Source organism: Marmota marmota, unplaced genomic scaffold, assembly GCF_001458135.2.
Source record: "Marmota marmota marmota unplaced genomic scaffold, marMar, whole genome shotgun sequence".
Classification (NCBI taxonomy): domain Eukaryota; kingdom Metazoa; phylum Chordata; class Mammalia; order Rodentia; family Sciuridae; genus Marmota; species Marmota marmota.
The window spans coordinates 1,973,810-1,991,946 of record NW_026000048.1 but is presented as its reverse complement, the minus strand read 5'-3'; the positions used below and the strand labels follow the sequence as shown (position 1 = coordinate 1,991,946).

The 18,137-nt window shown below is 44.7% G+C and overlaps 1 protein-coding gene and 1 long non-coding RNA gene across 3 annotated transcripts in view; one reads left to right on the top strand and one right to left on the bottom strand.

The window, feature by feature from the left end:
* The window catches only part of Adarb2 (adenosine deaminase RNA specific B2 (inactive)), a 474,517-nt gene that overhangs the window by 165,274 nt on the left and 291,106 nt on the right, over nucleotides 1–18,137 (top strand). The window lies entirely within an intron of this gene.
* On the bottom strand, nucleotides 686–16,895 carry LOC125619543. Its single transcript, XR_007351072.1, has 5 exons — nucleotides 16,523–16,895; nucleotides 9,805–9,865; nucleotides 5,659–5,756; nucleotides 5,170–5,328; nucleotides 686–1,791 (listed from the first exon to the last, which is right to left on the bottom strand). It is a non-coding gene; the product is annotated as an uncharacterized LOC125619543 (long non-coding RNA).

Here is an 18,137-nt window from a genome sequence, read left to right as displayed (position 1 = left end):
GTAATCTTTCTTTTATCCTCATTTGATGAATAAGAAAACCAAGGCCCCCAGGATTGAGTAACTGAGAAAGATTTCTAAGGAAGCGGTGAAGCCTGTTGGCATTCAATCCCAAGCAGGTCTAGCTCCAGCTTCTGTATTGCTAACCCCTATCTCCTACTGTCAATTCCATGTGTAGGAATTTTAATAAAACATTTGAAATGAAAGGAAAGCATTTGGAAGAGATAAACATACCAAAAATTGGTCCATCACATGGCCTGCCAGTGACCACAGCTAGACTCATGACTTGCAGCCCTATTGGTCAGTCCTAGGTAGGTCTGTGCTGTCCAGGTCTCTGCCATCATTCTTAGATCAGTACATATCCTACAACACTCATGATGGCCAACACCTGCCATGGAACATGCTACTTCTGCACATCTTGATTTTATGGAACCCAGGCCTTTTCCCCAGGTCCTGCTTTTGACCAGTGTCATCCTTAACTCTTTGACTGTCTCCTGAGCTGCAATTGCTTTAGATTATCTTATCTGTTCTTTTTTTTATTGGTTGTTCAAAACATTACAAAGCTCATGACATATCATCTTCCATACATTTGATTCAAGTGGGTTATGAACTCCCATTTTTTACCCCAAATACAAGTTGCAGAATCACATCGGTTACACATCCACATTTTTACATAATACCATATTAATGACTGTTGTATTCTGCTACCTTTCCTATCCCCTACTATCCGAACTGTGGCATTTATACACAATGGAGTATTACGCAGCACTAAAAAATGACAAAATCTTATCTGTTCTTGATATGCAATGTTCATTCCATGGTTCACTCTCTCCCCAAAACCAGCACAAGTGTGTTAGCACCTCCCTGTCCCTCCTTCCTTGGAACCTCAGCTCTCTGTCTTGCCCAGCAGTATGCTGATGAATATCCAGGGCTTATCCAGCTTTGTAGTGAGTAATCTGTCAGGGCCCTTTTAGTTGGAATGGTTATCAGGAACTCTGTAATGGGTTCTGGACCCTTTTGACCTCTCCACCATTGTTCTCACCCTTAGCCCAGCTGTGGTCTCCTAAATCATTACCTTTCTGGCTGCAAGGCAGCATTTCTACAGAGATTTTAGCTTTGGCTTTAATGGGCAGAGAGATGCTTTTAATGGATTATGCTTTTGTCTGAGAAGGAAAACATGCAGGACACAGAGGGAAGGGAGAAGCTATGTTTTCTACAGGGACTTGGAGCAAAGCGTTGCCACTTGAGAGACCACTCATGGGTATTGAATGTGGTTCCTCACCTCCTCTGCCAAAGAACAGGACAGAAATAGACTGACAGTCCCTTCAAAATGCAAGTTGTGGGTAGTCATTGCAGAAGTGGAAAGGGAATCACCCCCTTCTTCCCAACTAGGGGAACTTCCCCACACCAGCCCCTGCCTAAGATTGGACTGGAGCATGAAGATGAAGGAGCCACCTAGATAGGAATATGGTCTGGGGCATGGAGCACTGGCCCTTGCTCCAGCTGAGACATAGCTGTAGTGGGAAGATCTTTACTCAGCAGAGCCTGGGTCACTCAAGTGCTTCAGGTGGCTGACAAGTTGTCTGTGAGGCCATTGACTTTCCTGGGGTGTCCTGTGCTTCTGCCTCTGGTGACATTAATGGTTTTCTTGTTGCTTTTAATGATGTGGAGTGTGGTCAGCATCAGCTTTCCATGGTCCCTTCCTGATGTCCACTGCACCCATTCCCAAGACAAGGTGACATTCCTCAGACTGCCATGGCCACAGTACTTCCAGGGCTGGTGAGACTCCTTTCCCTGAGGGAAGGGGGAAGAAGGGGAAGAAAAATCAGTCTGTAGGAGAGAAAGTTCACACAAGATTATCAGGTTTGCTTCCCACATTAACTCATTCTGTCTCTGCATACAAGGATATCCATCCTCTCTGTCCTACTTGATCTTAATTGGGTTTTTCTATGCTTAATACCAAAGGATCTATGGCATATTGTTGAAAATATCTTCTAAATATCCAAATCAAATTGATTTTAGTCATTTTGAATTATCTTTAAACTTATAAAATATAGAAACGAAGCAAGAAGTAAAGCGTAGATAGATGCCCAGAATACAGACATAAATGTCAACCATATCCACCATCTTTGGTTCTGGAGTATTCCTGCAGTATAATAAATACTCTTATGAAGGATGGAGTGATGGCCATACCATCCAACATGCTCTTCAAAATGTATTGGACCCTCATAACACAGGCACATGAATTCAGGGGAAAATACCTGTGAGACAGTGGGACAGATGAGGGTTAATTTTTCCACTACCTTGTTGGAGATAATTAGAAATTGGTTTATGGAGTGTCCCAAACTTATTACGGATCACTCAAATCCTTGCTGTAAAGTATACATGTATATAATGCACTTCATATATACACCCTGTGTGTGAGTTCATATACATTTGTGTGTGAATGCCTTGAATACATACTTCATGCATTATCTAGACTTTACATATGACTATGGTTTGGATATGGTTTGAGTGTGTTCCCTAAGGATACATGTGTTGAAATTTAATCCCTTCATAAGGTATCAAGTTAGGAACTTAATCCAGTATGGTATTTAGAACTAAAGCCTCTGAGAAGTGATTGGGTTTAGATAAGGCCACTGGTAAGACATGGAGTTAGGTTATTGGATTCTTTGTCTCACAAATTTGAGGAATGAAATCCACAGACACAAGGGTGAGATCAAAATAACAGGATTTATTAGATTAATAGAAAGAAAGCAGAGCCCCTGAGGGGAGGGACCCCAAGAGAGGGATGCGAGCAGGGGTCTGCTGTCTAGGGCTTTTTAAAGGCGTATCTGATGGCCCAGCATAGGTATTTGGTGCCAGCATGGACCAATCAAGCTCTTCAAGCTCTGAGCTTAATAAGCCAATCAGAAGTGCACGATTTCAATCCCACATCTGCATAATTAAAAGGAGGGGTCCAACCTTGTGGTTTAACATGTCTGTCTGGGAGAGCAAGCACTTCGGGTAGGGGTCTACTTTGTGGTCAGCTGTTGCCAGGTCAGGGGCAGGGTGACTGAGGAAGACTGCTGTGCTTGAAGCTGTGGGGAACAGAATCGGGTATTCTAACTCAGAAGAAGTCATGTGGTTAAAGTGGACAGGGAGCAGCAAGTCACAGGATGTCCTCAGACCCCATGTCTCCTTTCAGGTTGGCCTGTTGTCCCCTCCCCACCTTTCCTTCTCCAAGGCCCTTACCCTGGCTGCCTATGGGAGATCTATCTTTCTGCCTCACAAACATGGAACTCCCTTGATTTGGCTGGCTTCATAAAAGAGGGGGAGAGATCAGAATAGACACACACCCACGGGCTCCCTCATGCTTGCCATGGGACGCCCTGCGTACCTCAAGACTCTTCCAGGAAAAAGGGCATCACCACACGGAAACCCTTGAACCTCCAGAATTAGGAGCTTAAATAAACATCTCTTTTTTATAAAGCTACCCAGCCTTAGGTATTTCATTGTAGTAATACAAAGTGAACTAATACACATGTTATCTTGACTTTGCAAGTCACATGGACTTTAATTACTGTATAAATGTATGTATTTTATAAACATTACATATCAAATAGTCTACTATTATATAGTTTATAAATTACATATATTTAATATTATAATCATCTTACATGTGATAACACTTTACATATGATATATATTTTACATATTATATATACCTTACATATTATACAGACTTTATATGTGAATTTATGAATTACATGCATTTTACATTTTATGCATAACAGACTTTTCATGTTCCCTCGGTGTGGGGATCTATTCACATACATGCGCTCCTGCCCCCTTCTCTATCCTACATCCTGGCATTATCCCATGGCATGCCTGGCTGCACCTGTCACCAACACAGTCCTCCCTCCCCACCACCCTACAGACCTCCACCCTTTCCTGCCCTGGCTGCTCTCAAGCGAGGTCCACTGCAGCCCAGAAGGAGCAACACCAAATACCAGTGAGTGGCTGGTCTGTGCCGCCTGTGGTCTGTGGGTCATGTGAAAGGCCACAGCTCTCTAGTTGCTGCTTCTGAGGAATCTGGGCCCACCCTGAGCAAAGGAATGGAAATTCAGCTGCCGAGTCTGCACATGGTGGGGCACCAACCAAAGTCCCACACCACAAGTGCAGTGAGCTTATGCTGCTGGCCACGGGGCTGGGACCACCAAGAAAGGGCAGTGGTCACTTACTGGCTGGTGGCCCCAGAATCTCTGCAGCTCCAGATCCTCCCAGCACAATCTACATGGCACCCCCAGGCTAGGTTAACCCTGTGAACCTTCTCATACCCTTCCCATCAATCTTGATAGTTACACATCAGTGGGATGGGAATCTCATGACCACTCAGCTGGGACAGTGTGATTCCAGGACAGTCCTACTTGACAGCCAGAAAAACACAGTTGGCAACCATCATCGCTGTACACTCAGTTCCAGGAGTCTAACTACATGTTCTTTTTTCATTGCAAATCTTGCTTTCAGAAGACATCACATGGGCCATTAGAAATCCTTAGCCCCCTCTTGCAAGAGGTAAGTTCTTAAAATTCAGACAAAATTGACTGAAATGGGATGAACTTGAGATTTCTGGCCACAGCTATCTCACATTAGTGGAGAGGCTATAAATGTAATAGTTCTCTGCTGTTGGTACTAATAAGTGAGCCCTGGGCTGCACCTTTACAAAGAACGAATAATGAATACAAGTCCCTGGTTATTCAGAAGAATATAGGCACAAATATTTCCACCACATAATTTTTCGGATGTATTTTTCATTTCAAAAGCTCCCTTCATCCATTGAAGAATGAAGTTGGTGACAATGTCTCTTTCTTCTGATGTTAACGTTTCTGGTCCAGTGTGAAATCTCTTCATCTGCAGAGGGTTTGTGGGAGACGTGAATCATTCTGAAGGCTGAATAAATGCAACAATGGACAGAATAAATCTGTGTGCACTGTGATGTCTAAATTGTCCTTCAATTAAGTTTGAGAGGTTTGTGAGAGCTTTAATTGATCTCTTTTTAGATACAATGAGCTATCAAAAATGGAATACTAAATAACAGGCTTTTTTGTCAGTGGATGCTATTAAAGGGAGTAGGAAGCTATTTTGAAATGTGTCCTCAGCATATTGATTGCAAAGGCTCTGCAAACCTACCTGGAGGACATCCTTCACAGGAGTCATCCTTCAGAAATGTGAAGGTCCCGAATGCTCAGCCCTCTTCAGGGGGACTGAAGAAGATTCAGCAGGACGCTGAGGTTCAGTCTTTCATGGTTTCATTTCCGATTCATTTTTCTGGCCATGCATGTCAACATCCTACAACATAGGAACACAGAGAATAGGGAGAGGGAAACGCACCCCAGATATTTTCCAAGATGGAATCCCACCTGCTTCAGCAACTCAAGGTTGGTGAAGGTCCCACTTTGTTACCACTCTCAGCAGGGCCTGAACAGCCCAGTCACCCTATTACAATTTGGAAAACAAGGCTTGCATGACAATCTGCTTGTGCAGACAACTGTAACTACAGGGCCCACATTGTGCCTGAGTGGGGAATTTCTGCTCCCAACGGCACAGGAGAGACTCCTGTCCCCATGGGATATTTCATGAGGCTGCCCAGAGTGCTCGGGGTGGTGCAAGCTGTCTTACCTCCATCTTATTTCTGACCATGCTGGCTACTGAACAATTCCTCATTCCCGGGTCGTGGAGCAGATGTACCCTTCTCCTTGTAGAACCTGTGGACTTTCCTTGAGGGACAAGAAAATATGTATCAGCCAGGAATGAGCAACTGAAAATAAAATCCTGTTTTTGTTTTTTTGTTTTTCGTTTTTTTGGTCTTGAAAACAGAAGACTTGATTTGCTTCCTAGCCTAAAAAAAAAAAAAAAATCAGAACTGCCACCACTCAGATAAAATCCAAACTGTCTATTACACCTCTAATTATCAGCTTGCCTTCTGGGTAAAATGGTACTATTCAATTATTGGTTTTTGTTCACCTGTCAGCTACCAAAAAAAATTATCACTGCTTTCAACCACTAAAAGATCCAAAATTCTGCAAATTGCTTTTTAAACGTACTCACTTCAGACCCAATACCTCTGTGCAGAGTGTCAAAAACTGTATAATGTCATGTTGCTTGCAAACCTTACTTAATGTGGCTGTTTCAATGGTTTGTTGTACATTGTGTAATTTTATTGAAATGATTTCTTTTGTCACCACTTTCTATGTGGCTCATTTTGACACTTCCCACTTATCACATAAAATATAAGTTGGATCCAGCCCCTGTAAATAGAAGCAAAATTGTCAAACAATAGTATGTTGCTTTAAATCCCTTTGTACAGTGATGGCAAGAACCAGCTCTACCAGGTAGATTAATTTCAGGATTCCAGAAAAGGTGAGCCTCTCTAAGGTCCAGCTCATTCTTTATCCTTCCTGTTCCAAAAGAGTGAGACTGGCCTCGTTAGTGCAGTCTTAGAGTCACTACTCTTGAACGCTAGCAAGTGTAATGTCTGCTACCTCTAGTCCCTGGGATCAAGGCACACTGTAGTGGCTGAAGGGTTTACATCAGGCCGGATCAAGACATGGAAATAACACTAGGAGCTCATTATCAGGCACTGAGCAGGTGCAAGATTCGTCACGAAAAGACAATTCTCCTTTATTCTCATTATCAGGTTTTTCCTTAAAACACATAAAATGAGTAACAGACACTGTTGCACATATGGACAAAAAGAAAAAGAAAAAAAATTTTTAAAGAGTTCAAGAAATTTTAAATAATCTGTCAAGATCCCAGTATCATGAAGACAGACTTTGAGCCCATATTATTGCCACTCAAGTTTCCATATTGAGCCATCCTTATATAAAGGAATCTTTGCTATAATCTCATAATGGAAACTCTGGCCTTAAACTCTGTTTTAGTCAGCTTTTCATGGCTGTGACTAAAGAACCCAACTAGCACAATTGTAGAAGAGAAAAGGTTTATTCAGGGGCTCACAGTTTCAGAGGTCTCTATCCATAAGACAGCAGACTCTGTTCCTTGGGGCTGGAGGTGAGGCAGAATACCATGGCAGAGTATGTGCCAGAGGGAAGCAGCTCACATGGCCATCAGAAAGGAGAGAGAAAGAGAGTCCACTCTCCAGATACAATATATATACCCCATGGCCCCGCCTCCAATGAACCACTTCCTCCAGCCACACCCCACCTGCCTCCAGTTACCACTCAGTTAATCCCATCAGGGGGTGGTCATTTCACTGATTAGGTTAATGCAAAATCTTCTTGCATTGTCTCACATGTGAGCTTTTGGGGGACACCTCACATCCAAACAATAATAGACTCCAAAGACGCATGTCCCAGGGCTGCTATTAAGGCTGTGTGGATCTGGCAAGGTCACTTTCCCTCTCTGTTCTAATACTTTGTACCTGCCCTATGAAAATATGCCTGCTGCCCATCAAGTTCCAAAGACAGTGAAAAGGAAAGAAGGAGTACATAGTTTATTTCCATTTTTTTTTTTCGTAAGAGAAATTTCAAGTTTTCTAATTTTGCTTGGGATGATTTAAGAAATGAAGTTTTATACCCAGACATTTAGAGTCCTTGTTTTCATGATTTTAGTTATTTATGAAATAAATACATAGATAGATTCATAGTGATTGGTCATCCAAAAGAGTGTCTTCTCTGCCCTCTATATCGGATGCTGCTTTCTGAGGACAATGGGAAGATGTTAATAGCAGAAATTTCCAGTAGGTTCTTCTGACTGACAGTATCTCCTGACCCTAAATGGTGAAGAGAAGGGCAGCCCCAAGCCTTGCAGAAAGACCCTACGGGGGAGGCCAGAGCTCCAGAATACCACAGATTCCGTGGCTTAAATAATAGAGATCTGTTTTCTCAAGTTTGGCAGCTAGAGGTCCAAGATGGCAGTGCCTGTACAGCAGTTGAGTTCCTCATGAGGCCCCTCTTCTAAGCCAGCGAATGGTACCTTCTCACCTATCTTCTCATGATAGAGAAGGAGGAAACTCTGGGCTCTCTCTTGTCAGGGAGCCCAACTTCATGGTATCATCTAAACCTAATCCCCTCCCACAGGTCCCACCTCCTAACATCACCAGCCCATTGGGGTCACAGAGTCTGCATATAAATTGGTGGGACATATTCAGTCATTAGCAAAGAGGCTGAAACCAGTCCCTCAAGCAACCTGCACTCTCAGGCCATTTCCCCAAAGTTTCCTGGGCCTGGTTGTTGGACCATGGTCTCTACATTTTATTCCCTCTTTTTTAAATTATTAGTTGTTCAAAACATTACAAAGCTCTTGACATATCATATTTCGTACATTTGATTCAAGTGGGTTATGAACTCCCATTTTTACCCCGTATACAGATTGCAGAATCACATCAGTTACACATCCACGTTTTTACATAGTGCCATACTAGTGTATGTTGTATTCTGCTGCCCTTCCTATCCTCTCATTTTCTTCCCTCTTGAGAGACCAGATTCTGAGCTGTCCAGAAAACCATGAAAGAAACGTGACTCTACCACCCATTGAAATAAATGAAACACAACTGGGCAGGAGGAGACCTGTGCTTACCCACATCTGAAACTCACCCTGTCCCTGCACCACTGCAGACCAGCATTTAACTTCTATTGACTGGTAGGGGCTGGGGGTCAGGGACAAGGAGATTCACCCGGCCCAGGGAAGTCACACCTCATTAGGAGGCCAGAGGTAAGCAGAAGCGCGGACCTGTCTTAGGACAGCTTGAGTTATGTTGACAGGGTCCCCTCAAAGGGAAGCAAGTGTCCTGGCAGCAGATGAAACATGCTTCGCTGTCACCTTCCACCCACAATAAATGGATGGCCTAGAATCTCACCATCAGCGACATTGCTATCTGGGGAAAAATGGAAGAGTTGAGTTTGATGTTATAAATCACCATAATTTGTTACAATTTCCAAAGACAAATATGACAGGGTGGAATTACTTTGCTGCGCTGAGGCAGTCATTTGCAGAAGCCATAAAGTGCCAGTATAAATCTAAAGATGAGATATATTTAATCTGAGGAAACAGAGCACAATATCACTTCGGTATATTGTGTTTACCAAGAACTTAGCTATCTGGCTATTGCCAAATGTTCATTGCGTTTCAACCTCAGACTGATTCCTGGATAAAGAGTCCGTTGGCATCTGGGAGGGATCCTCTTCCATGTTTCCCATTTACTCTGTTGGGGAAGAGAAGAGCTGGCGTTGTGTTGCCCAGGAACGATATGAATAGCGGAGTCCTGGCAGAACTCACGGTTCTATGAGCACCCTACCCAGGGCAGACTGGAGGAGGAGATGAGAAGGGCATCATGCTTCATCAGGAGCCTGCTGAACTCATCGCCGCTGGTTGATGGAAAAATAGCTCCCGTTTGTTACACATCCACTCACTCATGCAGCTTTCCAGTTCTTGACACCTCTCTCTCCAAGCTCTGTCCTGGTCCTTCCCTGTCTGTAAGGAGCTACGTGCATGGATTGTAGTTCCCAGAAACAGATGTTAGTAGGAGCACCCAAAAGTGAGATCAAAAGTGAAACTCAAGAACTGTAATGAGCACCATCACTTCTACAAACTCAGGCAGGGTCCCTCTACCCTAGGAGAGATGGTTTCATTTGAGAAACATCAAGGAATGTAACAACAGTGAAATGACTTAAACTGGCTATTTCTAGAAACTCTAATGAGCTGCTGTTTGGATCTGCCCCATACCAGCAATTCATCTTGGTTCTGAATGGCCGTGAACTCTTAACCTGACCCCAACCATGTGAATGATCCTTGCACCATACTCACTGTGACTGTGCTGTCTGATGGACACAGAAAGAATACACTTGCAAGAAGTAGCTCCTGCCGTCTTCCAAAAGAGAATAAATTATTAAAAACAGAAAAAAAAATCATATGCCATCCTTCCCCCAAACCAGTAAAAATTTGTAATGCAGAGGAAAACCCATTGTAAAAATAGAAAAAAAAAACTGTAATAGTTTTAAGACTTCACAGAACATCTGGATTGCAAGTAGTCTGAAAAGCCTGGGATGGCCCCAACTTTCCTGCATTGGAACCCAGGGTGCTCTGAGTCTTCCTGCAAGCCACGGGCATGGTTAATTCCAGCAGCTGGCCTGTGGCAGTGTCTCAGCCCTGTGTCCTGGCAAACCTTGGCACTGCAGAGCCAAATGAAAATATGCCTGTTTCCAGAAGAGCAGAATATCTTCCAGGTGGTTCTAAGCCAACACTGACACTCCCCACAGCAGGGGACACTGCACTCAACCCTTTAGAAGGCAAGCAACTCACAGGATTCTGGGAACTTAATGGCAAGCCTTGTATTCTCTAGCATCTGCAAGGACCCTGGAATTCTCAGCTCAAAGATTACCAGGAGAAAGTAAACTCAGTCAGATTGACTGATAACCAATAAGTGTTCTTCTATGACCAGCTGCCTCCAAAAACTTTGTATTGAATTATAAAATACATTTATATCCCACACAGTTAAATTCCCACAAATTGAACACACAAGTTTATAAAACACCTGATCCAGAAATAGAACTTTTCCAGCCCCCAGAGGCCCCCCATCCTGTGCTTTCTCCAAGTCCTCAGCCTCAAGGATTTTGACCAGCCTGACTTCTAAATGCATAGATTAATTTTGCCCACTTTTCCAAACATATGATCACACATTCCTACTAGAAAACACTTTTTTGAGCAAGCATTTTATATTTTTCTTATTTATGTATTTATCTTATATATGTGTACTATTTATAATACTTCTATATGACTTACACAATAACCTGTACACACTGCAGGATAAAAAAAAATATGAGACATGTATTAGGACTTCCAGTACTTTCTCCCAACATTCCAGACACCAATGACTTTCAATATAACTGCTCTATAGAAGGAAGGAAAAAGAAGGACAAAATAGGGTTCTAATAGGTGCTTATTTGGTGTGAGATATTTAGAATTCATCACTGCAAGACATTCCAAAGTATTTGGACTTCCTTGATTGGCTATAGAAAGTGCCCAACAGAAAAGCATGTCCCTTCTTGCCTCACAGCCCTGGTATGGTCATCCATCTGTGTCACTCTCTGCTGCCTTGGTGTCCCCAAAATGCTTATGCAGAAAGGCATACCGTTATAGTGATTTTGTAGCATGACGTGAAATAGTGCACTTATATCTAGTGTCATTATCAGTTAGACCCTCTGAGAGTTCCCCCTTCAGTGGTTTTGATCTGGGGTGGAAATTCCCCCATGTGACCCCGAACATGGAAGGTGGAGTCAGTTTTCACGTTTCTGCTTCTCTCAGTGAGCCAGATTATGGTGTTTCCCTAGGATCTTCTGCCTGTGGGAAGTCCCAGGGAACTCCCCATGGTTAAAGACATATATCTTTTAGATAACTAACTGAGTCCTTTAGATAACAAGTGAGTCTTTCCTTCAAATGTTTCTCTTTTGAAAAAATCTCTCCTAGGATGTCATATTGCCAGTTGAAATCACCAGGGCACGAGACTTCAGCTGGATTTGGGGGACAAAGGCCTGGGAGTCACCTGATGTCCTTTCTTCCCTGTAGTTTAGTAGTCACCCCGACCCCAGCCTAGCATCTGCTCACTCCCTAAAGCTAATAGCAGTGAGAGGGGAGGATGACGTGTTCTTTGGACTTGCCTCTGTTGAAATCATCTCAGCCATCTCTTCTACTCTCCAAGTCCACCCTCCATGGAAGGACCCAGGCAGCATGTCACAGCTTCCCTGTTCACTGTATGCTACATGCAGCACCAGCTCAAGATAGCTGTCCTGATCTCCACTACTGGCCTCTGCTGCTGTTGAAGTTCTAGGATTCACATCTCTATCTTTACTCCCCATTTGGACTGTAAACTCAAAAACGCTCGAGTTGTGTATTTTATTTATTGGAATTTCTTGCCTGTGTCTATACACTGCTGGCTCCATACAGCAGTTTTAAAACAATAGGCTGGGCGAGGCAGGAGTAGTGAAGAACAAGCCCTGGGGAGGACCAGCAGTGAATATGAGCAGTCTTTGGGGAAAGGGCTTAGGATCCATAGCAGCCCCTACGAAGCAGCTAGTTGGCAGGAAGACAGAAAGGGAAGGATGGTGGGAGGAACAGAAGCGTGCTCTTCCTGTGCAGGCCAGATCCTACGCAGCCTCCTCCTCACACACCCGACTCTGTGAATGGGGGCCAAGAACAGGAGCCAGGTCCTAAGATGCTGTCAAGGCCAGCGGGTATGAGCACTGTCAGCAGTCACAGGCTCACGGCGACACTTGGCCATTCCCACCTCTCACCACACTGCTTGAAAACCTCCGTCCAGCCTCTCCTCCATCTCTTCAAACCAAGACCTCTATTACCGACCCAAAGCCTTCCCTCTCCTCCTGTTAAGGCTTTATTTCCCATTTCTCATCTCTCCTGGGGTTTTACTCCATTAATTTTCTCATATCTCCCTGGTCTCCCAGGTCCAAGACTGGCCATTTCCTTGAACACGGGACCCATTTGTACAATTTTCTAGTTATACAAACCCATTGAACTCTACGTACCTATCACTGATCCATTTGATAGAATAAGCCGATTCACTAAGAGTGTGGACTTTGATGGGAAGACTTGAGTTAGGTCCTGGCCTCAACACTCTTTAAATGTTGTATCTTATGCACCACCAAATGCCTAGCTTCCTGAACCAGAGGGTGTGAGTTAGTGAGGGCTGGTATCTCCTAATATCCTTTCAAAGAAGAACCATGGAAGCCTAACTAAGTGGTTACTGGACCACCCCACTTTCCTGCACAAAGTCCTCTTCAAGAGCTCTGTTCCACCAACAATCGGACCCACACTTAGCTCTTCAAATCCATTACATGCCACTTTCCACTTGATACGCATAATCTGTTGAAATCCAGCTTATGCCGTGGTGGTTCTCATTAAGCACCATGTCTCTGCTCATGAACACCCTCTGGGGCCTTGATTGTGTCTCCTCCCTGGATCCCCTGTCTCCCTGTCCTTGAGCAGATACCCTGCTGTGCTTGATCAGGAGTAAAGACTTCTGAGGGGGGATCTCCCTCCTGTGGGTCAATGTTACAGGCAGGGTGGGTCCTTGCTCTATGCTTCTAGGGCATGGGGTCCACAGACCTCTCAGAGCTTCTGTCAAAGCACACATTGCACTGTATTGCCACCATCTGACTACATTTCCCACTAGAATAGATGTGTCGATGCCAAGTGCTTCTCTCACTCACTGCCTCTCCATCCCTCCAAACTGACCCTCACAGCCGAGGTTTATGAAGACACTGAGTGTGATGCTGGGTCCCAACTCGTCACTTGGAAAGAGTAGAGGTAGCTTATGAGGACATGTTTGACCCAACAGGTCAGAAAAGAACATTGCAGTCTGTAAATCATCTTTCAGTGATGTTAGTAAGCTAAAGTGCCATACCTGAAAAGATCTACCAAAATAAATGCTCAGGCTCCATGATTAACTCTTTGAAGACAGGCCTATGTGTTGTCTCGGTGCCTCTCACCATGTCTAGCACAGGGCTTTGCCTGAGTAAGCTGAGGAAAAGGGGACTAAGCACTGGTTTCTTATAAATGACCCTCCTGGGACCAACCCCGGGAGCCCTGAGTCCCCCACTGACTCTGTTATATGGAGCAGCTGTTGGCCCCTACTGCTCTGGTTTCTGACTCTTGTAGCCACCACCCCTATTTCTTCCAAGAGTTTTCTCTCCCTGAGACTCTGTGGAGCTGAATGTATTATAACCTGTGTTCTCCCTTTTCTGAGGCATCCGCTCACCTTTATGAGGTGAAGCTAGGCCCCGTGCAGAGGCTAACAGCAAATACCAAAAAATGCTAAAGGAAGAAAAAGACCAAAGGAAAAAGATCTTCAACACCCTTGACCAGACCAGGGAACACATCTTAAGCATTTCTAGAGGTTCCAGACTTGTGAACCCAATAAGGCAGGTGACCTGGTGCCGGCCTGTGTCTGTGTGTGATCCAAGGTGCAGAAAATGAGGAAGTAAGTCACACTAAGCTGGGAGGCCTCCACACACACCTCCACTCCCCAGAACACCAGTGTGCTTCCAACTCATCCTGATCAAAATTATCCCTCCTGGGTCTTCATCTGACTCAGACAGGAGGAGACATTGGGAATGTGAATACAGAAATGCCAAAGGCCTTCCAAGCTGCTCTGGCCTTTAACTTCCAATGGAAGAAATTGTTCTGTACTCTTTTACACCTAGCGTTGTGTCCTTTGAGAAACCAAATCAACCTTGCTCGCTCTCTCTCTCTCTCTCTCTCTCTCTCTCTCCCCCCTTCCCCCTCCCTTCCTCCCTCCCCCTTATGTCATCAAAACCCAATATTTTCATCCTGGATATCCAGGAAATAATTACAACTATACCTTGTGGTTTTAGTAATCTGAAAAATGTCTTAAAAATACTCACCTATGATTGAATTAAAAAATGTTTCTCAAAATGCAGTAGCCACAGGCTAGACATTGACTGGCTCCACTAGAGCCACTATGGTCCAAAAAGATGAGGAAGGAAGTGAAAGAAGTTTTCCTTCACCACAGAACTTATTTGGGTGCTTAATATGCTGCTGTTATCTCCAAAGAAGAGAGGAAACATGTGACAAATCTTTCCCGAGCTATTTTTTTAAGCCTCTAACTGTGGAACTTAGTTTCAGAAATATCCTGCTTGAGCACTGTGAATCCATCCCACTTGGCATTTAGGGCAGCACATTTGTGGCCAAGGCAGCAACCGATGCTTATACCTATGCTGAGGCATGAAAGTCAGGAATTAAAATGGCCTTGAGGCCCTAAGCATCCCTAAAGTGCTCCCCAAGTGGCCATGCACTCCTGGTAGGAGTCACATCATGCCTGGGTCACAGCCTCCACGTCTGTGATTAAAAGACCATGTTGACACAGGTAATAGTGATTGGGTCTCGCTGCTCTCCGGGGCAAAGAGGAAAACTTAATGAGCATGGCTTCAGCGAAGGTTGAATGCCAGGACCCTGCCCTACACCTCCCCTGGGTTACGGAATGGAATGTGATTTCTCCCCTTCATTTATGTGAGATCTCATTACAGGTAGTGCCTGATGCCTGTGGGTTTCTGTGGGTCTCCTGGGGAAAGCCTGAGGTGTTGCCATGTGTCTTATTATCAAGATTTATGCTCCCTGGAAACCCTCCGCTCTCTGTCCATGCTTGAACTTTCTGGCTGGGTGCTTCTCCACATTCTACCCTAGCCCACCAAAATAAAGGCCTTATTGACCAGCTGGAGGGTAGGCCGCAAGCCCTTAACCAGCCAGCCACATCTTCCTAAAGAAATGTGCCGGTTTTCCATCATTACTGCTGGTGTTTGGGGATATAAAAAGCCCATGACTTTGTCTGGGGCCCTGGCTGGGGTGCCCAGCATGTGGCTGATAGGATGATATGCTGGGGTCACTGCCCAATGAGGTGTGGATAATTTCTATGAGATGACATTTCTCAACAACTTGAAGACCTTTTTAGACACGATCCCTCATACCCTGTTGGGATAGTAATTCCATCTAATTCATGTGGACTTCAGAAAACAATACACTGAAGCTGGAGGATATTTGCCATGGCTCACCAAGCCCAAGGCCCCAGCCAGGGCCTCCTGATTTCACCATTTAGCCTGTGACCTGCACTGACTGGCCAGCTCTGCCCTCGTGCCCTTGCTGTTAACTCTCATTAAATACACTGTAAAGAAGTGAGCCAGCAGCTGACCTCGTTCAGTGTTTTGCATTAAAGTCCTTAGCTGAATACTTAAGCCCACCACTTGCTGAGGAGGTCAGGACTTCCAGCCCTTCTACCAAGATGACCATGATGGATGTTCATCCGCATTTGACAGTTGGGAACTGGAGCTCAGAGATCACAGGGCCCACTCCATCAGCTACCTGTCGCCTGTGAGGTTGGAGTTCTCACACCCTCCTTATGTCCCTTGAGTCCATGTGTGACAAGCTTCCTTGAAGACAGTCTGGAATGAACCCATCCATAGTCCACGAGAGAGGGGCCATGACAGCCTCCTTGGGAGCAGCCATGGAGAGTGGGCTGAGGATGTTCCCCGTCTGGTCTCTGAGCTTTTTTTCCCACACTCAGGGAGTGAGAGCAGCACAGATTGCACCCTGCTGGGAGCAATTTCCTGTGTGTGGTCCCCCTGCTGGGATGCACATTCAGCATCCACAAGGAAGTCTGCACCCAACACCAGAAATCCTGGAGCAATAGTAGGTGGGAGCAGGAAGGATCCAGGAAAGGTGACCACAGAGAAAGATACCCAAGGAAGATGAGCAGAATGTCCTTGCAAGGTCTCCATGAGCAGTGTTAGAATCTGGACATATTTTACTTACAGAGAGAACAGTGACTTGAGGAAAGAAGTTAAAAGCAGGGTTTCAAAGAAACACAAGCAAAGTTGTTTCCCACCTCATGACCTGCAGGCAGCACCCCTCTCGAAATCCCAAAGGGTCTCTTCACCCAGACATGCCACCCACCAGTGCCCAGCGGGGTAGCAGCTGGAGAACAGAGAGCTGTACTAACCCTGCAAAACACCTCTCAGGAGAGCTCCCCAGCCCTGCTGTGAGATGAGGACTGTTATCCTGTATTGGACTTCCAGTGGTTCCAGCCCTGACACAAGCAGCCTTCAATACCCCAACTCCTCCCCGGCTCTTGGAACAGCCTGGAGCCCTCACAAGCACACCCACTGAGGTCGGAGTGATTTGTTGTTTGATTGCCTCTCCTGCTCTGTCGAAAAAGCAAAAGCCGCTCTCAGGTCTGGCTTGCTCTGGAGCAAGAGTCAATAAAAGGCAGAGGGAGGTCCCCTGAGGACAGCAACACACATATTTAGATAGGCTTGTGTTTTTCTGCTAAAGCTGGAGCCTCCCTGTGATATCCATTCAGCCAACTTAGTTTTAACATCAGATAGAGATCTGGTCTGTCTATTTGTTTGGCAGAATTACACCATCTCAGGCTTCCTGGGTTCTTTCATTCATGTCTTCTCCACATCTCAGAAAACCCTTAGCCTGTTCCTGTTCCATATTTTGTTTTGTAGACAGACCATCAGAGGCACCATATTGCTTGGAAATAATGGCCAACATATAATGTCTTCTATTTCTCAGAGGAAACCAACCAGCAGATATCACATTATTAAATTCTGATCCCTGATGGAGACACCGAGTGTGTAGATAGGACTCAGAGACCCATGCAGACATGAATCAGGCCTCCAAGATATGACTGGGCAACTTCTCTGGGCCTTGTGTCCCATTTCTTTAAAATGTGAACAAAAATTGCAAGTTGATGAGGTGCATAAGTATTTGTAGAACATTTAGAGTCAAGGAACAGGTGTCACATGGGTGATTGATTTCACAGAAAACCACTCACAGGACAACTGTGCAGGTGCCATGATCAGATTTCTGATTAGGAAAAATTGCCACCTGATCTTGCATGTTTGCACTCTTTGGCCAGCCAGTAACTTTCTGCTGTCCCTGGCCTTGCTCCAATACCCTCTGCCTGCAGCAACAAGGGTCATCTTCAGGCTTTGTGAACTGAGAATGACTCTGCCCTTTCTTAACCCTGTGACAGCTGAGAGTTATTTGGCTTAACCAAGGATTCACCCATGATCAACAGATGGGCAGACCCCATCTCAGCTCTTCCCAGGAGACTTGGCTCATGGTCCAATGGTCAGATGCAAACTCATTAGAAAAGTGACTACTCATCTAAGATATAAACCAGTGAGCTCACTGACCTGTCCAAAAGCATGTCCCTTGAATGAATAAATTGGGATGGAGGAGAAATAGTCTAGACAATCTCTTCAGAAGGCCCCAATTTAGCTTTTGAACGGTATTTCTTTAGGCTGATTTTCAGAACTGCATCGCTTTGTTTAGTTGGAATGGAATTTATAGAATATGCAGAGAAAATTCCAAGAGGTAATTTGCTTTCTGCTGAGTCAATAGCATGTAACAAGATCCCACTGTGCAGAGGGGCTGGGACTCATGCTACACACACACACACCCGTGTTTTTCAGCTCATTATCATAGTGAGGGTTCTAACATTCATCTGTGGCTTGTGCTTATAGAGTTAGTGTAAGATAAACTGCTAATGCATTGCCAAGTGATAGCTTTAACTGCTCATAATGGTTAGAAAGTATGTAAGGAGG